General features: G+C 50.5%; 1 protein-coding gene across 2 annotated transcripts in view; it reads left to right on the top strand.

The window, feature by feature from the left end:
- Window positions 1–483: 483 nt before the first annotated feature.
- The window catches only part of CLCN7 (chloride channel, voltage-sensitive 7), a 27,330-nt gene continuing 21,494 nt past the window's right edge, over window positions 484–6,319 (top strand). For both annotated transcript variants that reach the window (XM_008581374.1, XM_008581366.1), the window contains exon 1: window positions 484–529. The gene's annotated coding sequence lies outside the window, so the exon portion shown is untranslated. The remainder of the gene's footprint in view (window positions 530–6,319) is intronic.

Below are 6,319 nucleotides of genomic sequence, written 5' to 3'. Positions count from 1 at the left end.
CCAGACGTTCAGGATGATCTCAGGAGTGACACGTGTTCTTGCTTGGTCTCTCTTAGCACCTGGTTGAATTTGGAATGTGCATCCAAACTCAAAGAGCAAAAAGGCAGGTTGCATGTGCTCAGCGTGTGCACAGAGTGTGTGTCTTTCAGTGCTTAAGGTCTGGAGGAGGATTACAGTTCCTCTCATTTCCCTTTGTCTGTGTGAATTGGGGTGATTTTGAGCTAACTATTTTTGTTGCTTTTTTGGTCTTAATCTGTTTTGCCATTAAGTCCTTACCCTTATTTCTCTGTTCTATATTTGTTCTTTAAACAGTTCTGTGGTGTTTAAAGATCAGGAATGACACAAAAACCAGGTTGTCTCTGCAGAAATTATATATAGGTTTTCCAGAGCCTTGACAAGGAGGATCAAAGTCTGCTCTTTGCTGGCAATAAGTGGCTCAACTCCCTTTGAAGTGAAACCTTGTGCTTGCATATTATGGTCTTCATAAGAAATGATCTGAAGTGGCTCATTTGTAGTGGTGGGGCTGTGGGTGAGTAGTTATTTTCTTCTCGGTACTGTTCTGTTTCTATTTTCTCTTTTAAAAGAAAGTAATCTGGGGGCCGGCCCGGTGGCGCACTGGAGAGTGCGCCGCTTGTGAGCGCGGCGGCGCTCCCGCCGAGGGTTCGGATCCCATGTGGAGACCGGTTCCCACTCACTGGCTGAGCGCGGTGCGGGTGCAACACCGAGGGTTGCGATCCCGTTGCCAGTCCCCGGTACGGGCGCAACACCGAGGGTTGCGATCCTGTTACCGGTCAGTAAAAAAGACAAAAAAAGGAAAAGAAAAAAAAAAAAAGAAAGTAATCTGGGGCCGGCCCATGGCTCACTCGGGAGACTGCGGTGCTGATAACACCAAGGCCACGGGTTCGGATCCTGTATAGGGATGGCTGGTTAGCTCACTGGGTGAGCGTGGTGCTGACAACACCAAGTCAAGGGTTAACATCCCCTTACCAGTCATCTTGAAAAAAAAAAAAAAGAAAGTAATCTGAAATTCACAAGTTAGAAGGAGAAAGCTGGCCTCAAGGGCTGACAGGTAGAGAGATTGGAAATCTAGAGGGGAGTTGAATCTAGGTTTATCTTGGGACTGAATGTGCTTGGGGTTTCCTGTTTCTCTTTGCAAGTAGGGATAGGAGTTGGCTTTTTTTCTTTGAAAGAAACTTTTAATCTTTTTCTTTAAAAATTATTCCCTTAAAAATCATTACAAGCTTTCTGTGTGTTAGCAATGGTTTAGTTGCTTTTAAACAATTTGAAAAATAATTTATCAACCACCTGCTCCATGTAGTTTGCTCAGGACACCAAGATGCATAAAGCAGCTTTTTTTTTTTTTTTTTAAAGATGACCGGTAAGGGGATCTTAACCCTTGACTTGGTGTTGTCAGCACCACGCTCACCCAGTGAGCTAACCAGCCATCCCTATATGGGATCCGAACCCGTGGCCTTGGTGTTATCAGCACCACACTCTCCCGAGTGAGCCACTGGCCAGCCCCCATAAAGCAGCTTTCATCCCACTAGAAACAGGTCCTGTGTCCTGCAAGGACCGTGCAGGGCCCCCAACAGCAGGAGAGGTCACGTGGGGCTCAGTCATAAGGAGTGCAAGATCTCAGGGAGGCGGCAGGAGGGAAAGGACAATGGGAGTGTGTGTGTGGGGACCCTGCAGTAGTTTGGAATGCAGCAGGATGTGGAGGTCCAACCTGTTGGGCGCAGGAGCTGGCTTTGAGTTTATATCATCTCTGGGAGAGCCCGGCAGGAAGCTGGGGACCCCAATCCTAAGGGGTCCTTAGCCTGCCTCAGCAGGCTGATTGGAGAGGCAGAGTCTAGAGGCAGCAAGACCCATCGGGCTAGGCAGCCCTGCATCCTCAGAGGCCTTTGTCCTGGGAGCACTGGGCCAGCTGAGGGTCTCGGGCAGGTCCTTAGCCTCCCTGTGCCTCAGTTTTCTCATCTGCAAAGAAGTTAATACATGCACAGCACTGACATGGTGCTTGTCAAAAATGTACTCTCAGTAAATATTAGTTTTTCCCTGGAGTGTTAAAAATAGCAATACAAAAGGGATTCATCTCTGCGTTTGATATTCACTGTGATTTGGTTGTGGCTGACGGGATTTCTTGGTGTTTTTTCTCTCAGGGGAGGGTTTGCTCTGACCAGCGGTTGGAGCTCACAGTTGGGCTCGGGGGGGCACCTTAGTGCTACAGCACACAGGGCTTTTGTAAGCTGCTCTCAGTCGAGGGCCATTATGAACTAAAATACCAACCCAGGCCAACAACTGCTCCATGGAAGTGTTCTGATGAACTAAACGTGAGAGCTTGTCCTGGTTGCCTCCTGGCCCTTTGGGGTTTGTAGCAGGGTTTCCAGAACTGAGATGGTGGCATCACTGCCACTGTAGACTGGCTGCAGCTGGCAAAACACCGTAAGGGAGCTGCTGTGGGCAGGGTCGACCAGGGAGCAGCCTATAGGTGGCTGGGCCCCAGCTTAATGCTCAGGCCGTTCAGAGCCACCTGTGGGTTGCTGGGCCTGTTCTCAGGCCATCATGCTGCGTGTGAGGTGACATAGTGCTGGGTGTGGGATTGCCCCGGGGAGTGGGTGAGGTTAACCAGGAAGTCAAGGTCATGTGTGTAGGCAGCAAAGCACTTTGGGAACTTGCAGAGAGAAAGCTGTTAGAGCCAGGAGCAGATGGCTCTAGGGCAGGCAGGGCAGGGGCAGTGGGTATTTGCATATTTGTAAATGCAGGATGTTCCTGGGAACTCATTTTGGAAAGCTGCTCCTGAAACCCCCAGCAAGGTAGGGATCTCAGGTTGGTGTGGACTGTGTCCCGCCCTGGCAGGCTGCAGCCACAGACCATGACCTAGAGTGCTGTTGAGGGTGGTGGTGCTGGAAACCTGGGGGTACAGTGAAGCTGCAGGAGAGTGTCCTCTGGTCGTCCCCAGTGGTTCCTTGAGCTCTGCTCTACTTTCTCCTCCAGCTCCTCCAGGAAGTCCTCTGCCTCCCTCAGCTCAGTGTCTTGTACTGACTTCTCTCTCAAGCTACCACCCCCAGTTCACCTAGTGTAGGGGCCAGCTTCCCATCTGACAGCTCCCTGAATTCTGTCTCTCTCCTGCCTTTGGGCCAGCAAAGATAGGATAGAGCCAGTCTAGGATGCAGGCACGACTGTGGCCCAGTGGTGTGCAGAGAGCTGAGGGATACAGAGCCTGCACCTGCTCCGAGGGCCACAGTATGCAAGATGTGGCTGTGTGGGAACATCTCCATCCCCAGGATGGCTCTTGCTGCCATCCTCCCCTACCTGCTCTTGGCCGCTCTGCGCTTTGCCCGTTGCCCTCCTCCTCGTCCCTAGGGTCTCAGCCTGAACGCCACCTGCTCCCAGAGGCTGTCTCTCCTGGTTTCTGTGGCTTTTCTCATGCTTACACTTGCTTTGTGTGTGTGTCACCTGTTGTTTCCTTTGACTGCAGCCCCACCCCCACCCCCCACTCCCGGGCAGCCTCTGTGTCCTCAGTGTTAGCATGGAGCCTGGCCTGTGGCAGATGCTTGGAGCACGTTAGAGTGCAGAGCGGGTAGAGTGGGATGGCAGATGGTCTTCAGACTTGTCAGGACAGTTTTTTAAATTGTGGTTAAAAACCACAATCTCTTACTTACTGTCTTCCCATTTTTAGTTGCACCATTCAGTAATGTTAGGCATATTCACATTGTTCTGCCACTCATCTCCAAAACTTTTTCATCTTGCACAACCGAGACTCTGTCCCCATTAAACAGCTCTCCTTCTCCCCCTCCCCAGCCCTGGCAGCCCCCATTCTGCTTGCTGTCTCTGAGAATACGACTCCTGTAGGCGCCTCATGTGAGTGGAATCGGCCAGTACTTGTCTTTTTGTGACTGGCTTATTTCACTTAGTGTAATGTCTTCAAGGTTCATCCAGTTGTAGCGTGTGTCAGAAGGTCCTTCCTTTTCAAGGCTGAATATATCCCATTGTGTGGATGGGCCACAGTTTGTTTATCCACTCGTACATTGGTGGACACTTGGGTTCCTTTCACATTTAGCTACTGTGAATAATGCTGCTGTGAACATGGGTGTGCAGATATCTTTTTGAAACGCTGCTTTCAATTCTGTTGGCTATTTTCCAGAAATGGAATTGCTGGATCATGTGGTAGTTCCATGTTGTCTTGAGGAACCGTATGCTGTTTTGCACAGCAGATGCACCATTCCATGTTCCTGCCAGCCGTGCACAGAAGGCTCCAGTGTCTGTCTGCGTCCTCACCAGCACTTGGCTGTCTTCCGGGTTTTTGAGAGGAGCCACCCTGTGGGTGTGAGGTGGTACCCCATTGTGGTTTTGAGTGTCTTTCCATGTGCTTATGGATCATTTGTATCTCTTCTCTGGAGAAATGCCTGTGTAAGTCCTTTGCCCATGTTTCCATCAGATTGTTTGCACTTTTTGTGGTTGAGTGGTAGGAATTTAATCTCTTGTCAGGCATATGATTTCCAAATATTTTCTCCCATTTTGTAGGTTGCCTTTTCACTCTATTGATTGTTTCCTTTGTGCAGAAGTTAAGTTTGATGTGGTCTCACTTGTCTACACAATCTAACTTTTAAATAACTTTAGATGCACAGGAAGTTGCAGAGATAGTACAGGGAGGGTCCATGTACCCCTCACCAAGTTTCCTCCACTGCCTGCATTTTATGTAACTAGCACAGTGCCAGGACAAGGAGTTTGCCGTTGGTACACATGTGTAGATCCATGCAAGTACCACCATAACAAGGTACAGACGTTTCTGTCACCATGAAGATCTCCTTGTCCTGCCTGTTTATAGTCACCCCATCTCTAAACCCTGGAGGCCGTGGCCTCTCCTCCAGCTGTGCAGCTCTGCCACTCCAGGGTGTTGGATGAACGTAATCTGTGGGATGGGCTGTCTTCACACACTGTCGTGCCCTTGAGATTCCTCCAGGTGGTTGTGTGGGTCACTAGTTTGGGGAACAACAATTAGTATTTTATTTAACTTGTGTTTTATTTATTTATTTATTTATTTATTTATTTATTTAAAAGATGACCGGTAAGGGGATCTTAAGCCTTGACTTGGTGTTGTCAGCACCACGCTCTTTGAAGTGAGCTGACTGGCCATCCCTATATAGGATCCGAACCCACGTCCTCGGCACTACCAGCACCGCACTCTCCCAAGTGAGCCACGGGCCAGCCCCCTAACTTGTGTTTTAAAAAAAGAAACAGGCAAGGCAGAGTGAACTGAACTCGGTAAATTTCAAGTAAACGCGCGTGTGCGTTTTTCCTCACAGAGTTCAGGGAAGAGATGGTAAAGAGCGGGAAGGCACTCTCATCCTACACGCTGGCTGCATCCTCTCATTGTAGGTGGGGCGATTGGTTCCCTGCCGGGGGGCTGCCTACATTCCCCCCATCTTTCTCTAGGCTGCTCAGGTGGGGGCGTAGCCGTGGCCAGGAGCTTCCCAGGGTGTCTGCCTTCATCTTGCATTGTGATCGCGCATGTAGGGCTTTGCCTACTGCCACTAGGCAAAGCTCTCACGGGCGTGGCCTGTTTCCCACCTCGTGTGCTCCCCAGCCTGGTGCTCAGGACGTGTCACCCCCTGAATGAGCACTATCATGGGGCCCTGTCTGCCTAGACCATAAGCACCTCTCCCATGGTTGGTATCTCCTGCTCAGGAAAATGCTGAGATGCCCACGGCAGACACTTTGTGGGGTCTGATGCTGGGCGTAGTGGTGCTGTGAGAGGGACTGCGTGATGGCATGTAGCATATTCATGTCATGGTCAGCAGCGGATGAGATAAAGGGCCAGGCTGCCCTTCTCTGTGCACTCCGTCTGGCAGGTGGGAGAGCAGATTGGTTTTTCAGTTTTCCTTTCATGACACATCTTCCAGTTCAGCTTCAGCCTTGCACAGCAGGGTCTGTCAGCCTTTGCGCTGTCCCCTGCCACTCACCACGTGTGGAGCTTCCTCTGAGGAAGTGCGCTGGGCGCGTGGTGGCTGGCGGCCTGCATCACTCTGCGTGGTCAGGCTTGCTTGTGGGGCGGGGTGGGCACACCACCTGACACCTTGCCTCTGCCCATGGCCTGGGCCACAGGCCACCTCCTGGACACAGTTTACTTGAGAGCCAGGATTTCCTTTCTGTGCCAGTACAGCGGCTGGCAGGGTGGGAACCCACCTGCCTTCCCAATGGATTTCGTGGTTTGGGAGCACTGCCAGTCATTTTTAGAAGAGAAACGTATTTTTCTCCACGATCACTCCTTGTCTTTTTTTTTTTTTTTTTTTTTTCTTTTTTTTTTTTTTTTCGTGACCGG

The sequence above is a fragment of the Galeopterus variegatus genome, unplaced genomic scaffold (assembly GCF_000696425.1).
Source record: "Galeopterus variegatus unplaced genomic scaffold, G_variegatus-3.0.2 Scaffold92, whole genome shotgun sequence".
Classification (NCBI taxonomy): Eukaryota; Metazoa; Chordata; class Mammalia; order Dermoptera; family Cynocephalidae; genus Galeopterus; species Galeopterus variegatus.
This window is presented reverse-complemented; position numbering and strand designations above follow the sequence as displayed.